Source organism: Panthera pardus, unplaced genomic scaffold, assembly GCF_024362965.1.
Source record: "Panthera pardus isolate Hobbes unplaced genomic scaffold, ASM2436296v1 HiC_scaffold_8, whole genome shotgun sequence".
In the NCBI taxonomy this organism is placed as follows: Eukaryota; Metazoa; Chordata; class Mammalia; order Carnivora; family Felidae; genus Panthera; species Panthera pardus.
Window position 1 is genome coordinate 156,288,058 of NW_026527013.1, and position 19,587 is coordinate 156,307,644.

The 19,587-nt window shown below is 39.7% G+C and overlaps 1 long non-coding RNA gene, 1 other non-coding gene and 2 pseudogenes across 2 annotated transcripts; 2 read left to right on the forward strand and 2 right to left on the reverse strand.

The window, feature by feature from the left end:
- Window positions 1-19,587, reverse strand: part of LOC109269190 (olfactory receptor 2F1-like) — a 334,098-nt pseudogene that overhangs the window by 10,550 nt on the left and 303,961 nt on the right.
- On the reverse strand, window positions 690-14,036 carry LOC109269177 (uncharacterized). The gene is made up of 3 exons (XR_008420311.1): window positions 13,810-14,036; window positions 2,917-3,016; window positions 690-1,741 (listed from the first exon to the last, which is right to left on the reverse strand). It is a non-coding gene; the product is annotated as an uncharacterized LOC109269177 (long non-coding RNA).
- LOC128775792 (small nucleolar RNA SNORA7) lies at window positions 14,433-14,572 on the forward strand. Its single transcript, XR_008420764.1, has one exon. It is a non-coding gene; the product is annotated as a small nucleolar RNA SNORA7 (small nucleolar RNA).
- LOC109269176 (60S ribosomal protein L32-like) lies at window positions 14,558-15,051 on the forward strand (annotated as a pseudogene).

Genomic DNA, 19,587 nt, shown 5'->3' on the forward strand with positions numbered 1-19,587 from the left:
GAACCTTGGTAAAGAGTAGCCAGGTGCTTTTCTTCCTTTAATAAAGAGTTATCAAATGTCAACCATGTACCAGGTGCTATTTTAGGTACCCAACATAGAGCAGTGAACAAGACAAATTCTTCCCTGCATGGAGCTAACAATATAATGAAGGTCACAGGTAATAAGTAACCAAATATATAATAAATTTAAAGTAATGATAAGAGGTGAAAAGAAAATAAAACCAAATAAGGGGAAAGAGTGATGTAGGTTGTCAGGGAGAAGATAACTCAACAGAGAGCTGAATGAGGGATAGTGTCAGTCTTGGGAAGATGGCAGATGAGAGTGATTGGAATCACAAAAGCTTTAACCACTGAACTCTGAGGCAAGTCTAATTGGATTCAATGGCTAAGCTAAGCTTACTCTTTGTCCCCAGATCTCTTCTTCTGTCATCAGAGCAGTTTATTAACTTCTATTATTTGAATTAACTGCTATGCAGATGGAGCCCAACAATAATAAACACTGTGGCCCAGGTTGCAGCTTTTGAAAAGAATGTCCCACATACTTCTTACCTTCCCAGGGGTTAGAAATCAGGAGCATAACTAAGGAGAAGCAGGAGAGTACACTTCCCCGAACCACACAACAAAAGGGGAATCTAATAACATTTTTTTAATTTTTTTTTAATGTTTATTTATTTTTGAGACAGAGAGAGACAGAGAGTGAATGGGGGTAGGGTCAGAGAGAGAGGGAGACACAGAATCGGAAGCAGGCTCCAGGCTCCGAGCTGTCAGCACAGAGCCCGACATGGGGCTCGAACTCGTGAACCACGAGATCATGACCTAGGCCGAAGTTGGACACTTAACCGACTGAGCCACCCAGGCGCCCCTCTAATAACATTTTTAAGAAGGAAATGTGTAGACATGATGCTGTTAAGGCCATGATGTTAAGAGGACATACAGTGCAGGAAGCGAAGGCAAGATCACGATATATGCCCATGGGAAGGCTTCTCTATGCTTGCTACACCCCAACCAAAGACTGTAGACCACCCTCAACCCCACCCTAAGAATTGGGGATAACCACTGAGAAGTCATTTATGGATGTCCTCCTCCATTTCATCAGAAGAACAGAGTAGGTTTTCTTTTTTTTTCTTTCTTTCTTTTTTTTTTTTTTTAAGTAAACTCTACACCCAACATGAAGCCTGAACTGATGACCCTGAGAACAAGAGGCACATACCCTACCCACTAAGCCAGTCAGGTGTTCTCCAGTGTAGCTTTTCAATCCTGGTATTTAACAGCTACTAGAGAGTTAACATTTTCTCTTTCTCCAACTTTTCTCAAATTCTTCCTTGTTGATACAGTTCTCTTATTCCAGATCTCTTTGGACTTTCTTGGCAGAATCAAAGAGGAACTTCCAATTTTTCCATTATTAAGTTTTACATATATCCAGAAGATACAGAACGGTTGCACCTAGATATCACCTTCTATACACATACAATGACATGGCTTTGGAGTGCAGGTAATAATACACTCACTGATTTTTCACTAGGAATCCTACTTTGGGGTGTACTGTCGATAATCAGAATTCCCTGCCAGGCTTCCCATGCTCCTTGCCTTTTCTTCTTCATTCTCCATCCTCTTTTCCTTTTCCTATTTTGTTTCTCTTCTCTCGGTCCCCTCTTCATCCTTTTTGCTCTTTTAACTCCCCATCACCTGATATAGATCTTCCCATCCAAAGATCTGTTTTACAGAATATGTTCCCCATTTATCTGTAAGGCAAATATCCCAAGCTTGGTGAACTTCTATTTGCATAGTGAATTTACACAAGAATTTTTTGGGAAAAAATATACAGTACATCTATCTCAAAGACTGATCCCAGGATAAAGTCTTATGTACAAGTCTCTAAGCTCTGAAAGAAAGGATATGAAGGTAGAATTTAAAGGAAATATGACAGGGGTGCCTGACTGGCTCAGTCAGAGGAGCATGAGACTCTTGATCTTGGGGATTGTGAATTGGGGGCCCACTTTGGGGGTAGAGATTACTTAAATAAATAATTTTTAAAAAATAAAGGAGGTATGACAGTCATGTTTCTGTGAGATATCTGTTGCTCTCTTTTTCTAGACTTCTCATCCTTTTCCCCAATCTGTGGGGAAAGTAAGTTTATTTTGTGATGGAGTTGCAAATACCTGGTTAAGTTCATGTTAAATATGGTGACAGGCACAACCAACAAAACTTTAATGTTCAAATGATAAAGTGTAGCAAAAATGGAGAAGGGTTTTGAATTTCCAAATCACTTATAAGCAGTTTTATAACATATTTGTATTTCGAAGCTGTCAGTGATCCTTCTGAGACCAAGGGAATAGTGGTAGAGACAGATTGAGGTAAGGTGGAGACACTGGGGGCTTGGAGACTGTTTTTAAAGGAACTAGATTTAGAAAGTCATCACAAAGAACACCAAAAGAGCTGAGTGAAGTGGATGTACTGTGCTAATCATCCTGTAAGAAAAACACCAAACACGGAATGATAGAAGAAATGGAGAAAACCCACCAGAGAGATTCTGGTGTGTGGTGACTCAGATAGGGTACTTGGCAACAGAACATAAATAACTGCTCAGAGTGCCCAGAATCTGATGAGACACTGCTCAAAAGTCTGAGGAAACATCTCAGGGCAGAGCTCATGGATGTATTTGCAACTCTGGCGGGAAACACTTTTTTTCTCATTGATTTGGGAGGAGGTGACGGCTGGGCAAAGAGTGAAAGCAATAGAGAGAATACATGAACAGGTAAAGCAACTCTTCTGAGTGTGAGGGTGAGATGTCCTAACCAGAAAAATGAATGACCCCAGAGCTGCTAAAGGGAGAATGAAATCGGGAGAGTCCACCAGGGACTGTCTACCTCTGCAAGCTTGTACTTAGTAAACAGGAGGCACCTGTAATTTATCCCACCTGTATGTAAACTCTTCCTATATTTTCCTTCTGCTGTTTTCCCTGTGAGCAGATTCTGAGTTTGTTGCACTTCCTGGGGGTTGGTAGATGGTTGGATAACCTGTAGAGAAGAGAAATGGAGAATTGCAGGACATTGTTTTAGGAAAAGAAAATCGCCCTTCTGATGTCTTTCCCCTTTCTATTGTATAGGCAATAGAAAATATCCCAAGCCAATAGGGTGAAAAATCTGCCTGGAAGAGAATCTTGGATTTAGGGCTATTTGGGTATGGTTTGGTCAATCTCTGGCCTCCTTTGAGGGGAATACTTGGTAGTCAGGTGAACGTCATGGTAATGCTACCTCAGGAACTTCAGAGAACCGGGAATGGTGGAGATAGGCGCATGAATGGGTGCAGTTTTTATGCTCTGATTCTCATGGTGCTAATTACTCTACATTCTGGAGGATTTAGAGCCTAAAGAAGTAGCTGGAAGTAATGATCTTCTCTGAGATGGAACATACCTTTCTATATTCCCCCCTTTTGAAATAACAGTCTTGCCCAATGACCACTCTTCCATCTGTGCATCTGTGTGTACACACACACACACACACACACACACACACACTCACACACACACGATACTAACTTCCCCTTTGGACCCTAAATCTTTCACCTACAATGGTTGGTTTGACCCCAAGTAACACAGCAGCATCACCATCTCAAAACTGATTTAGGTTCCATATTAGCCCCCGATCAAATTCACAAACCTCACAGTGGCAGAAGCTCTGTTATACCTGCCTCTTTAACACCCCCTGATTCAACAACATCCCTCATCCGTGCTCCCATTCCACACACCAGCAGAATCTTTCTTGTTACTCAAGCAAATTAGTTACCCTTTGTATCATGACAGCCTCTCTCTCCTTGGACCTGCTACTTAGTCATTTGCTCCCCCCAGGAATGGTGCACCCCGTCTTCCCACACCTCACATCCGACCACACATAAAACAACTCACCAGTCTCTCTCCATTATCATAAAATCCCAACTGCTAATATCACTTCATTTTGATCTTCCATTTAGCATTTAGGACTTAGATTCCACAAGAATCAAGCCCACTTTATTTTTTTTAAGGAGTTCATTTTTTTTTCAGTGTTTCAGAAACTATTTATTAGATTATCTTGATTGCACGATGTGATCCGATAAGTTTGTTTTATCATCCACTTGGATTTCCTTTTTGCATTAGCTTCCATGACAGTAATTCTCAACTGATGTAACAATTATTGTTAAGACATTAGGACTATTGAAGTTTGATGTTAAAATAGAATCAAATTATGAAGGCAAATAGGCAAGACTTCTAATTCCCTTTCATTGTAAAGAACTTGATGTGTTTTGAAGATAAAAAGCTTAACCATCCAAATTGATCTACATACAAATTTTCCTCTTCTTTCCTCTGTTTCTCTCCCACCATTTGAAATATTATCTTTGTTGAGGCCTACACATCATTCTTGCCTGATATAACTCTTGATAGGAATACAGACCACTCTCATAGTCTCCATGAATACAAAAGTTAGGCAACTTAGGATCTGTACAAACCAAGTACTGATTATGAACTCTGAGGGCTGAAATGGTCTGAAATATGGAACTTTGTACTATTAGGTATTTATCCAAAGGATACAAAAATGCTGATTCAAAGGAGCACATGCACCCCATTGTTTATAGCAGCACTATCAACAATAGCCAAATGATGGAAAAAGCCCAAATGTCCATTGGCTGATGAATGGATAAAGAAGATGTGGTATATTTATATGATGGAATACTACTCGGTATGAAAAAGAATAAAATCTTGCCATTTGCAACAACATGGATGGAACTAGAGTCTATTACGCTAAGTGAAATAAGTCAGAGAAAGACAGATATAATATGATTTCACTCGTGGAATTTGAGAAACACAACACATGAACATAGGGGAAAGGAAGGAAAAATAAAATAAAAACAGAGATGGAGGCAAACCACAGGAGTTCTTTTTTTGTTTGTTTATTTAATTTATTTATTTTGAGAAAGAGAGAGACAGAGATCATGTGCGAGCAGGGGAGGGGCAGAGAGAAAAGGAAGAGAGAGAGAATCCCAAGCAGGCGCCACTCTCTCAGCATAGAGCCCAACACAGGGCTCAATCCCATGAACTGTGAGGTCATGACCTGAGCCAAAGTCAAGAGTTGGATGCTTAAACGACTGAGTCACCCAGGTGCCCAAGTCAAACTCACTTTAATATAGACTGGGAAGAAAAAAGAAAATACAACTAGAAGGAAATTATAAATCGATGAGAATTAACAAAGGAGTTGGTATGCTGTTGTTCTTAGATATCCAACATTACCCTGTAATGAGAATAAAGTGCTCATTAAACATTTACTCATCCTAAGCAATCCATAGAACCTCCTAAAGAGGCAGACCTCGGCAGCTCTGCACTCTGCTCTCAGGGATCGGCCCCTGGTACCATTTCTAAAGGAGTGAAGCATCATTATCACCATATATTATAGCCTTGCAGCAAAATTGCTGTAGCACCCTTTCCCAAAAGGGTGCTAAACACTTATCACAGCAAAATTCTGTGTGTCTGACTGTAGCTTCCTAGCAAATAATTGAACATTATGTAGGAAATACACTTAGAAATAAATGGGAAGTTCAGGAATTGAAGGCAATAGCAGCTTTAGTTCAGGATATTTAGGTTCAAACCATACATAAAAGTACAAGCTATGGATAAGAAGACCATGATTGTGAGCAAAATTCACAAATGTCTTATAAATATAAAGGGCCCGTTGATACTCTACCTCCCTAACACATCCACCCTCCTCATGTAGGAGTGGAAATAAAAAATTATCTGACAGTTACCTTTCCAGCCACCTATTTTCTCCTTGCACAGAGGAGCTATGTGTGAACCATTGCCTCCCACCTCCCTACCTCCTCTCTCACCACTTATAGAATTTAGGCATTTTTTGTCACACTCACATGTGAGTCTTTTACCCCAAGCTTCTGAGTTCTGATAGCACTTCTCTTCTCTATCCCCTTTCTATTTGTCTAAAACCACCGAAGTCAAGACCAAGATGTCTACGACTAATGGTAGTTAACATGTTAACAAGAAAAAAGAAAATTTCTTTTAGAAATAATTTGTGCTTTTTCTGATTACCAGAAGATAGAAGTAAATATGATGTTATACATCTTCCCAAAGAAAATGACAGTTACCGTTTTGGAAAATCATTGGTTTAAAAAAAAAATTTTTTTTTAATGTTTATTTATTTTTGAGAGAGAGAGAGAGAGACACACACACAGCATGAGCAGGGGAGGGTTAGAGAGAGGGAGACACAGAATCTGAAGCAGACTCCAGGCTCTGAGATGTCAGCACAGATCCCGACAAGGGGCTCGAACCCACAGACTGTGAGATCATGACCTGAGCCAAAGTTCGATGTTTAATCGACTGAGACACCCAGGTGCCTGCCCCAGGTGTTGATTCCAATTAGAAATGACAAAGAACCTGAGGACTTATCCCCTAGCCCTTTGGACATGTGCAGAAGATGCCTGCAGAGAACCAGGAAATTTCCCATCTCTGCCCTCATTCTCTATTTATTAATCTACTCTTTTCAAAGCATCAGCTTTCAACATGGAAAACTTTTTTCCTAGATTCAATGATTATTCTTCAGTTTTGTTTAATTACAAATGTCATATTAAAAATAGGGGCGCCTGGGTGGCTCAGTTAAGCATCCAACTTCAGCTCATGTCATGATCTCACGGTTTGTGAGTTCAAGCCCCGCATCGGGCTCTGCACTGACAACTCAGAGTGTGGTGCCTGCTTCAGATTCTGTGTTTCCCTCTCTTTCTGCTCCTCCCCCACTCATGCTCTGTCTCTCTGTCTCTCAAAAATAAATAACCATTAAAAAAAACTTTTAAATAGAATATGCTTTCAGTTCAGTTCTAGGTTCACTTAGCAGCTGAGACAGTATGGGGAACTTCACCCCATTCTTCTCTAGGGAGGTGTGGTCTAAATTTTAAAAACACAATTTGTGCTGCCTGTTTATTATTGCTCATCCTTTGATAATTTATTATACATTCCTTTGCCATTTTAACTAGCCAGAGCAAAAACCATTTAAGGTTGGACTTAGGTAAGCAACTCAGAAGATTATAGTGTAAAGAAGTGAAACTGAGGGGCGCCTGGATAGCTCAGTCAGTTAAGCTGTCAACTCTTTATTTCAGCTCAGGTCATGATCTCATGGTTCATGAGTTTGAGCCCCACATTGGGCTCTGTGCTCACAGCACGGAATCTGCTTCAGATCCTCTGTCTCCCTCTTTCTTCTCCTCCCCCCCCCCCAAAATAAATAAACGTTAAAAAAAAGAGCTGAAATCAAAACTACCACAGCCCCTACAGTTCACAGATTATATTCCTCATCAACTCCCTCATCTTTCTTGCTTGCAGTATCTAAATAAATGTATGCTTCTGTAGGGGCCACACCCTCAAGCTTCAGCCTTCCTCATAAACCCCTCTGTCCTTCTGCCCCACAGGTACCTGTTTAGAATAATAAATTGGGGGTTCAAAAAAAAAGGTAGAAGAGGACAGGATCCGAATGGCCAGCTAACTGGCAGCAGGATTAGAATGGTAAATTATACAGACTTGAATCTATAAGTTGAATATCCACCTTTCTGAATACTTAATGACAACAGAGGAAGCAAGTCATTGGAGGGGAGTTTAGGTAGAAGCAAACAGAGTTGCGATCAAGAGAGGCCAAGATGTTTAATGGATTATCGACGCAGACATAGAAGTTACCTGGAATGATGGACGACATAAGCGAGGGTGAAAGAGATAATTCTCAGCTGGACGCCAAAGTCTTCAATGAGTGAAGGGGATTTTTCAGGAGAGCGATCGGTTACAGGGAAAAGGAGTAGTAGAGCAGGAGATAATCAGTGATATCAGCCCCAAAATAGCAGAGATAACTGAGGTCTAAAAGACTTCATTCAGACATCATCTTTTCCAAAAAGCCTACCTGGACTCTTCTCCCATCAATTGTTATTAGGTGAATACTGGAGTATTTCTATGGCACTCTGCAAATTTCTATGGTATCACATACTAAGTGTATCTATTAGTTTACATGTCTTTTAGACTATGAGCTTTACTGGTGCCTGATGTCACAGAAGGGGCCAACTATAAATTTGTTAAACTGAACTCTTCTGTAATATTCAACTGCCTCCATCCAGGGTGATTTATTTGGATTATTTTCTCATCATCCTAGACTATTCCAAATGTTCAAACAAAGCAGAATTAATAGAGATGTTGGATTTAGCATTATAGGCTGCTTATCACTGTATATGTTAAAAAGAAAGCATGAATGTTGAAGTCAGATAGCCTTAAGCGAGTTCAAATTCTGACTTTACAATTTATTACTTTGAACTTCTACTCCTTATTTTGTACAATTGAAGGCAATAAATATTCACAAAGACGTTGTATAAGTTAAAAGTAATATGCACTGGGGTGCCCGGGTGGCTCAGTCAGTTAAGCATCTGACTCTTCGTTTCAGCTTAGGTCATTATCTCGCAGTTCATTGGTTCAAGCCCCGTGTCGAATCCCATGGGATTCTCTCTCTCCCTCTGTCTCTGCCTCTCACCTGCATGCTTTCTCTCTCTCTCTCTTTCTCAAAATAAAATAAACATTAAAAAAGCGATATGCACTGTAATATGTATACAATTGCCTAACAAGATGCATATTAGAATTCTCTGCCTCTCTGTCTCTCTCACACACACACCTTCTTTCTCTCTCACATACATACACATGCACACACTCTTCTCCCACCCTTGAATTTGGGCATGATAATATGACTAGCTTTGGCCAGTCACATATGAATAGAAATGTCATGAGTCAATTGTAGCAGAAGCATTTGAGAGACTCCATGTCTGCTCTTCTCCACATTGACTACGGAGGCATGTAACTGGATGGAGACGCACATTAAAGGTGCCTAAAATGTTGAGCCACAGCCAGAGAGAAGATAGCTGCCCTGGGCTTACAGTGAACTTTACACAGGTGAGAAACTTTTGGTATGTTTGCCCACTTGCATTTTTATGATGTTTGTTATTACAGCATCACCTAGATTATATATCTCACGTATCTTCATACTTAGCCTTCTCAGAAAGAAGATATACCTTTCTCAGCAGATAATTCTGTGTTACTACTTCAGGACAAATACCAGAGGACAGCTATCAGAAGCATCTGCTGTTGATGGACATGGTGTTAACTGTATCTCTAAATATACTCTTATTTTTTCAAACCCTCCAGAGATGCTAATAGAAACAGAAAAAAAAACAAAAACAAAAACAGATATGAGACACACAGCTAAGGCAGTGTTGAGAGGAAAAATTTTATAACATTAAAAATGAATATGTTAGGTAAGAGGAAAAGTCTTAAATCAAAAATCTAAGCTCCCAATTCAAGAACACAGAAAAGAAAAAAAGTAAAATAAACTGAAAGCAAAAGAAGGAAGAAAATAATAACCTAAGAACAGAAATTGATAAAATTGAAAGCAGAAAAACAACAGGAAAAAAAACCAATGAAACAAAGGTCTAGTTCTTTGAAAAACATCAGTAAAACTGGCAGACTTCTAACAATACAGATAAGAGAGAGAAAAAGAGAAGATATAAACTACCCACATTAGGAATGAAAGAAGAGATATTACTATAGACACTGAACACATAAAAGGATAATAAGAAAGTACTAGGAACAACTCTGCACGCATAAATTTGACAGCTTATACAAAAGAAACCACTTCCTCAAAAGACACAAACTAGCACAAGCCATCCCATACAAAAAGGTAATTTGAATACCCCATTACTATCAAGAAAGGTAAAGTCATAATTTTAAAACTCTCTAAAAAGAAATCTTCAGGCCAAGATACTTTAACTGGATAATTCTACCAAATATTTAGAGAAGAATTAATGTCAGTTCTACATAACCTCTTCCTTTCTATCTGGAAAGGGAATTTGTCTTAATGCATTCTATGAAGCTAATATTACCCTAATACCACAACCAGATAAAGATAATGCAAAAAAGGAAACTACAAACAAATATGTCTTTGAATATACACACAGAAATCCTTAACAAATATTAACAAACAATTCAGCAATATGTAAAAAGAATTATCACCATAACCAAGTGAGGATTATTCCAGTGATACCAAGCAGATTCAGTATTCAAAAATCAATGTAACCCATCACAAGCAAAAGATGAAAAATCACATTGTCATACTAAACAGTGTAGAAAAAAACATCTGACCAATTCAACATTCATTTATAATTTTAAAAAAACTCTCAGAAAAATAGAAATAGAATAAAACTACCCCAACTTGATAAAGAGAAGCCACAGAAAAATCCTACAGCTAACATTATATTTACTGGTGAAAGTCTGAATGCTTTGTCCCTAAGGTTGGGAACAAGGCAAGGATGTCTGCTCTCATCATCACTTATTCAACATTAGAAGTTATAAACCAATATAAAAAGGCAATAAGTCATGTATATCAGGAAGGAATCAATGAAATTGTGCATGTATAATTTCTTTAAAAAGTAAAATATATAGGTATAAACCTAACAAGATATTTACAGGACTTGTATGCTGAAAACTACACAACACTGATGAAAATAATCAAAAAGATCTAAACAAACAGAAAGACATGCCGTATTCATGGTGGAAAATCTCAACACAGCAAAGATGTCAAATTTCCAGCAACTCTTTTCTCTTTTTACAGACATCAACAATATTATTCTAAAATTTACATGGGAAAGCAAAGGAATTAGAATAGCTCAAACAATTTTGGATGGACCTACCCAATTTCAGCTCAAACAATGGATCTACCCAATTTCAAGACTTATTAGATACTATAGAAATCAACACTACGTAGTATTAAAAAAAAAAAAGCCATGTGATATTGGCATTGTGGTAGACACACAGATCAGTAAAACAGAACCCAGAACCCAGAAATAAATCCATGCAAATATGCCCACCTGATGTTTTACAAAGATACAAAGTGATTTCATGAAGAAAAGAGAGCTTTTTCAAGTATCTGGTGTTGGAGCAAGCAATTGGACAGCCACAAACAAACAAACACAAGTAACCATGACTTAAGTCTCACACCTTATACAAAAATTCATTCAAAATGGATCATAGACTTAAATGTAAAACATGAAACTATAAAATATATTTTTAAAAAGCGGAGGAGATAATCTTTAAGAGCTAGGGCTAGGCAAAAAGAGCCCTTAAACTTGACACTAAATCAAAATCCATAAAAGGAAAAGTTGATAAGCTGATAAATTGGATTTGACCAAAATGTAAAATTTTTACTTTGTAAGACTCTATTAAGAGGATGAAAAGTCAAGATAGGGACAAAGAGAAAATATTTGCAAACTACATATCCGAAAAGGCTATTCTCCAGAATATATAAAGTACTAGCAAATCTCAACATTAAAACCATAAACAGTCCTGTTAGAAAATAGGCAAAAGGCATAAAGAGGCGTTCAATCAAAAAAGGATATAAAGATGGCAAAAAAAAAAAAAAAAGAAAGCACATGAAAAGATTTTCAACAAAATTAGCTATTGGAAAAATAGAACCACAATGGGATATAAAATCTCATAGATTTACCTATCAGAATGTCTAAAGTTAAAATAGTAACAACACTAAATACTGGTGAAGATGTGGAGAAAATGCATCACTCATACATTGCTGGTGGGAAGGTAAAATGATGAAGCCACTCAGAAAACAGTTTAGCAGTTTCTTTAAAAAGGAAACATGCATCTACCATGGGGCTCAGCAGTTACACTCCTAGGTATTATCCTAGCGAAATGAAGAGATATTCACACAAAAGCCTGTACACAAATGTTTACAGTAACTGTATTTAAAGTAGCTAAAAATTGGAAACCCAGATGTCTTTCAGAGTCAACTGTTAAACAAATGGTAATCTATCAACACTGTGGAAGACTACTCAGCAATTAAAAAAAAAAAATCTACCAATACACACAACATGCATGAATCTCCAGAGAATTATGTCGAATGCAAAAAAAAAAAAAAGCTAATCCCCAAATCCCCAAAGGTTATATGCTACATGATTCTTCCACTTTTATAACGTTTTTGAAATGATAAAAAACTACAGAAATGGAGAACAGATTAGGGTTTGCCAGGGGTTTAAGGAAGGGGTGGAGGAGGATGGAAGTAGGTATGACTAAGCAAAAGCAACATGAGGGATCTTGTGGGGATAGAAATGTTCTGTATCTTAACTGTCTAAGTCAATATCCTGGTTGAACTTTAATGTGAACATCAATTTGAATTTCATACAATGCCCATGGAATTCCAGATATAGTCATAAGAAACCCATAATTGGCTAGGTAGATATGCAAAATATAGTTCCATCTTGACTTCAGGTGCCATGTGTTTACACGACTGCTAATGGAAATGTTCCCTATCCTAACTATGAATGTCAATATTCTAGTTGTGATATGTACTAGTTTCTTTAAGATGTTACCATTGGAGGAAACTGGGTTAAGGGTACATGGAATCTTTCTGCACTATTTTATACAAATTCACGTAAATCTACTGCTATCTCAAAATAAAAATGTTTTTAAGAAAAAATAAAAGCATCTGCATACAAATCATCATTATGTGTTTTCCAAGAACACATGCAGAAAATAGACACTGAGGAGATCAGAGGGACTGCTTCCTGGTAGGGAAGGTGAGGAGAATGGGAGTGAGCAATGGGAATAAAGGACATATTTTGCTAATACCAGAAAAAGCTTAAATTTTTTGTAACGCTCTCGGTTCACATTTGTCTGACCAGCCAGTGATGGATTGTAGCACAGAGTCCATTACTCCTTATTGAATGCATCCAAAGTCATAGATCAGGGGTCGCACACAAAAAATCCTTCTATAATATGAGGTTTATAGGATGTCCATGGAGCTCCATATATAGCCACAGGCCTCATGTAATTGGCTCAGGAAGGTAGGCAAAATATGGTTCCCTTTTGATTGCAGGTGTTAAGTATTTACACAACAGCAGATGAAATTCAAATCAAGGCGTCACTATAACAACAGTTAAGTTTGCATTTCAAAATCCTATCTTGGGGGCAGCTAGGCTAAATGGCTCATTGTAATTATTTGGATAATTCATTTGTACAGGCATAGTACCATTAAATAACAAAATAGGTTCAGTTTATAAACTAATCTTATTCTTATGTCTTAGTTCTCTTAAATTTTCTGTGAAGGCTTGATGTTTAAAGACCGAAGGGGAGAATTTCCTGCTAAGGGTTTTTAGTAGATATTTTATTTTATTTTATTTTATTTTATTTTATTTTATTTTATTTTATTTATTAGATATTTTACATAAGAATTTACTGGACAAATTCCTTGGAAGTTTACAATCTAGAATTCTAGAAAGATTTTTATGTATACTAACCCTTTTCTGAGTGTATGAGGAAGCAGAAAGTTCCACAAACTCAGGCCCATCTGATCTTTAAGAGTGTATTCAATTAATTCAAGCTTCTATTCACAACTGCTATGTGCCAAAAACTGCATTAGACACTGATGAAAAATGTAAGTCACATACAACCTCTAGCCTCAAAGAGCTCAAAATCTAGTAGAGGAGACAAGGAAGTAGAAAATGATAACTCAGCATGGAAAGGAATAAATAAAGGTATGAGCAAAATCTCATTTAAGGGAGCAGAGTATGCATTGTAGCGTGTTCTTGGAGGCCAAGTAGGAATGACATCCAAACTGTTCTTGAGAAAGGATTAGGTGTTTGAGTGACAGAGAGAAAAAGGAAGTGCATTCAAGACAGGTATACGCCAGGCTTGAAGACTTAAGAGGAAACCGCATCCTTCTCACTTAAAATTCTAAATCAGAGTTCTACTTACGGTTCTCCCAGATTGCACTGCAACTGTCTCAGCAAGCTAAGGAGTCAAGGCATCCGTGGGGACTGGCCATCCTCCCCTGCTTGTGTCCCCTGTGTCATCCTTCTGTTTCTCCAGCTGCTCTTTCATTCTCTTCCCTCTCCTGACCAACCTCCTCCAAGTCTGCCCTACCTGACAAATCTGTGACCATAATGATCCCACGCCCCAACGTACCCTGAACTTTCAGGTCAGGCATCTACCACAGCTTTTGTGTCCCCCTTCAAGTCCCTGAGAGAGAATATCTAATCAGCCTAGCTGATTAGTTTTTAGACATGTCTACTGAACATTGTAAAAGTGTCACATGGTGTGCAGTTAACCCCGCATCTCACATGGACAAAGGAAACAGTCTCCCTTGTGATTCCTCTTTCAATGTCAGGTGCCTGGTTGAATATTCTGGTTTCATGTTTCTGAACTGAGGGGTTCCAGAATTTAGGTATTCTGCAACCTTGGCTGCATATTACAACCACTTCTAAGACATATTTTAAAATTCTGATGCCAAGAACCCGTTCCCAGAAATTCCAATATAATTGATTGGGTGAGGCTTCCCAGGTGATTTTATTGTGCACACACATCAAAAACCATGAAGACTTCTCCCAGGATCGTGTCTGGGGAGTGGTTAATATTCTGCCATCTTCGTAAATGGGAGAGAAAGCAAGCCTTGCAGAGGTACCCATTCTACTCCCAGTTTGCTCAGCAGCTGGAGATTGGAAGACAGTCTGCAACAATGTTCAAGGCCTGAGCAGGAAAGCTTCCTTCTAGGACTCAATGATACCATCTCTGCTTCTTTCCTGAAGGCATAATGGCTGCCCTCAGACCTCTGGTGAAGCCCAAGATCATTAAAAAGAGGACAAAGAAGTTCATCTGGCACCAGTCAGACCAGTATGTCAAAATTAAGTGCAACTGGCAGAAACACAGAAGCATTGATGATAGGATGCGCAGAAGATTCAAGGGCCAGATCCTGATGCCCAACATGGGTTATGGGAGCAACAAGAAAACAAAGCACATGCTGCCCAGTGGCTCTCAGAAGTTTCTAGTCCACAAGTCAAGGAGCTTGAGGTGCTGCTGATGTGCAACGAATCTTACCGTGAAGAGATTGCTTACAATGTCTCCTCCAAGAACCGTAAAGCCATAGTGGAACGAGAAGCTCAGCTGGCTATCAGAGTCACGAATCCCAATGCCAGGCTGCACAGCAAAGAAAATGAATAGACAGACAGCTTATGTACACATCACATTTGTTTTAATAAAACCATAAAACTACAAAAAACAAACAAACAAAAAACCATGAAGACTTGCTCTTAGTGCACTGTTGGGAGAATTGATGAGTGGCTTCCTGAGCCTATGACTAATGGCATCCTTCCAGCTTTTGTCATCAGCATCAGCTACTTGCACAGATGCTCTCTGACAACACTCAGCTAATCCTCCATATTTTAGGCCTATATTGCCAAAAACAGACGGTATTGGCTCAAAGGAAGGAAGTAGCTTATTCCCACATACCTATATCTCTCCCTTCAGAATTGCAGAATTCCAGAATGAGAATATACATAATAGGGAATGAGCTCATGGAGAAAGTAAGACAGTGTATAATAAGCTACATTCTCACTGGAATCCCTGGGTTCTATGAACGGGTGGTGACATTGGTATATCGTGTATGCAGTGATCCTGATGCAGCTGACTTTAACAAATAGTACCCTTCTTCTACAACACCGCACCTCCAAGTGTATTCCCCTTTTTTTGTTCAGAGTCAGTTCCTCCAATGTTCAGTGAGGGGACACCTCCTATCTCGCTTTGTCCCAGCCCCTAAAATGGTCATAACATTAAAGATACAGGTAGTTAAAAAAAAAAAAAAAAAAAACAGATACAGGTAGTCATTTCTCCATCTAAATCATCTGCCTGTTTGGAATATACTATAAGGGTATGTTTCTTGGGGTACATCCCTCAGCAGTTTAGAAAAACAGTTCCTTCTTCAATAGCTGGTGCAGTGACTCAGTCCTGCCCGGCCTATTCCTTGACCAGCAGTCACAAGGTTAATTTTCTGTCCCAAAGATTCATGTCTCCTGAATCATCCAAAAACAACACTGTAGAATGAGCCCAATGTCATAAGTGATGTAGCCCAAGGCTTTCTGGCCTATGCCAGCAGTTAGATATTTACCCCGGGCTTGGACTTCCAAGGTTATAATAGGAAAATAAGGCAAAGCAATGTACACACAGTTCTGGGAATGTACGTGTTTGGCACCCATATACTGGAGCTCACAGACCCACAGAAAGACACTGACTTATATTGGAAATACCAACACAGAGACACATGTGCAAAGTAATTCCAGACAGACCGTGGTCACCAGCGCTTGGCTAACATGTGAGGTCACACGCACATGTAACTTGCACATCATTCCCCTTCTGATACCTATGACTCATTATCAATACCTGCAGATATTTACATCCAAGGAGAATATGGTGAGCAGCTAAAACTACCTACTTCCCCTCCTTTCTCATCTCCTTAGATATCACCCTATACCTCCAGGGATATGATGCCTTTGCCAGTGGAAAAGGAAGTGTACTTCCTTAAGGAGATGAGCTAGCCAATCTCACTGCTCTTCTCCATACCAAGTGGAAGAGGGGGAGCCCAAATGTAAATCCACACAGTGAAGGCAGGAAGCAAGGCTTAGACATTTTGATGACGAGAGTTTTTTCTCAAATTCTCATCCCTGCCACTACAGAAACAGCGGTCACTACGGAGGGCTGAGAACACTAGTTCAACACACCTTTCTCCCTTTCACCCTTCTCTTCATATTGCTCTGTTTGCCAAAGGTCATTTCATCCAACCCACTGCTTCTGAGAACTGGCGACTGCTACAATAATTACAGGCAAGCTGCCCTATCCTCTCCTTTCACCCCTCTCCAAGGTCTCCCAGAGATCAAGGAAGTTTACCTGAGCAGGCATCAGTCACATGTCTATGCCTGCAGGCTAGAGCTGGGACACAGCCAAAGTAATTCCAGGAATTGGACTTGGACAATATCCTAAGATAACCTCTCTTTTTCTCCAGAGCCTGGGTGAATTGTGTAGTTTGGGACAGGCTGCCTGAAGTTAGGACTCACTCTGTGTCTCCTACTTTCCACCTTCTACAACTGGTTGCCTACAGTTTACCTGAGGTCCAGGCTGGAGTGGAGAGAATCAGTTCTCAGAATTCAGCACGACTCTTCACAGGTGGCCCAACCAGTGCTGAGTGTAAGAAATTATGATTCAGGTCTCAAATTGTGATGATTCAGGTCTCAAAGTTTTCAATGTTAGAGCTCCTTTTGTTCTCTCAGATTTTCCAATCATAGTCATCTATTTCATAAAGAATTTTGAGTTCTACTCTGTGCCAGAAACTGGAGATAGAAAGGAGAATATAGCACAGAACTTGACCTCCAGGATCTCAAAGTATAATGTAATGTGCATCTCTGAGCTCGTATTCTAATAAGTGGAGTGAGGTGGGTGGGGAATGGGCTAAATGGGCGATGGGTATTAAGGAGGGGACTTGTGTTGAACACTGTGAGTTGTATGTTAAGTGATGAATCACTAAATTCTACTCCTGAAACAATATTACACTATATGTTAACTAACTAGAATTTAAATGAAAATTCGAAGAAAAAAAAAGAGGAGAAGCATCTTATAACAAAGCGATCCCTCTCTTTTTGCTATGGTGTATTTGTTGTTGTTTGTTTTTGTTTCACTGATTTATTTCACAGAGAGAAGAAAGCAAACAAGTGGGTCAATTTTGCCATCTTGAGCTGAAAGTCTCCAATAGCAAAGATTCTAATGGAGATTTAAAGGACAGTATCTCAAAGAAAGAGAGCACTCTGGAGTGGATTACTTTAGTATTTGCTTGGCCCTGTTCCCAGTGTAATAGAGTCCCCTTAAATTATCCCAAGACCTGAAGGACATGCTAATCTAGAAGCTGATGATCTGGAAGAAGAGAAATATGGGTAGTCACCATCCTGACTTGTCAAGAACTGAGAGGTTTCCAAGCTTAAAAGATTTTCAGTGCTAAAATGGAAAGTTCTAGGCAAACCAGGGTACGTTGGTCTCACCCAAAGTGGTGGGATGAAGAAAGTGGGCAGAAATGCCGTAGGTCTCATCTTGATTATTTCCTTAAGTTCTCTGAAAATGTGTCCAGGGCTGGGAAGCAGAAATTTATAGGTAAAGTGAGTACAAGCCAGATGGACGAAGCTCCTAGTTTGGGGGGGGGGGGGGGGGGGGGGGGCGGGGAGCAGTGCAGGATGCAGAGGGAGGAGGACGGTATCAGCAACCATTTGCCAATAGAAACAGAGCTCCAAGACTTAACCAGGGAAAGTATCTGGCGTCCAGTCTTTGCAGATACCACAAAGCAGAAGAGAGGATTAAGAGTGAGAGGGCAGGACTTGGATAAGGACAGTGCCAGGCTGGCAAAAGAGAAGTCAGCAACCATTGTTTCATGTGAGTGAAGTGGTTGATATGGCAAGCAAGTGAAGACAGGTCAATTAAATTGACCTCTGATACAAGGACATTATTTAGGCTACAAAACCAGGAAGAACAGCCCATCTCCTGTCCTGGCAATGTAGTCATGACATGTGCCATTGGGCAGATCCTGTTGACTTTTCCTATAGAAGCAGACTCTGTCGCAAAGGGTACCTGGAAAGGTTAAGAGGATGTGCTGGGAAGCCCTGTCAAGTGGCCTTAAGAGACTCACAAACCACTCTTCCTCCTTTCCATCCCTTCAGAAAACCCAGCGGGCAATGCTTACTCATTTTCCTGTACTTAACTGAGCTACCAGGTTAGATATTAGTCCTGAATTCCTGGAGCAGACGTTGGCCACAAAGATTAAACCATAATTTTAAATTGTGAGGGGCAGCACAGTACAATGAGAAGGGGATGGCTTTTGCAAGTCAAGACACCTAGACATTGATTTAGTCTGGTCACTTACTACCTCTGTCAAATTAACTTGTAACATTGGTTTAATAGTAGGTATTACATAAGGGGTTTTGTGAGACAGAGACATAACCATATGAAAATACCAAGCACATGCCAATACATGAGAAAGGGAACCTCCCTTCTTCCCACACAGAGTGACCCAGCTCCCTGTGTGTGTGTGTGTGTGTGTGTGTGTGTGTGTATGAATGCATGTGTGATTGTGTATATGTGTGGCTGTGTGGCTGTGTATGTGACTGTGTGTGTGTATATGACTGTGTGTATGACTATGTGTGGCACTGTGTGTGTGTGTGTGTGTGTGTGTGTGTGTGTGTGTGTGTTCATGTGACCCTCTGGCTTAGAATCGTAACCAGCGGATAGAAGTCCTCTCTTCTTTCTCATCCTTCCTCGGGAGCTATACTTTAACTGCATGCTGTAGCTCTCATTCCAAAGCCAGAAAGTTTTGACTTCTCCATTTTTTCACAGACTTCCAGCTCAAAAACACACCAGTGGCTTCCATATCATTGTAAAAAGGGCCCTGGAACTTATTTTTTTCTAATTTTGGAGGGACATGAAGCTATCTCTACCTCTGAGATATTCTGCTCCAAAACCCTCTCTCTACCAGGATTGGGTAACTGAGTCAGAAATGATCCCCTCCCCTAATCCCAGAGATAGTTCCTGTGACAAAAACAAACCACAGTGTTTCCTCCAACTGCTCCCAGCTGTGTCTCAATTCTCACCTCTGTCCCCTATCTTCACTTTGCTCCATACACAATGAGCTCATCAGGGACCATGAAAGACCCCAAAGAAAGATGCCCA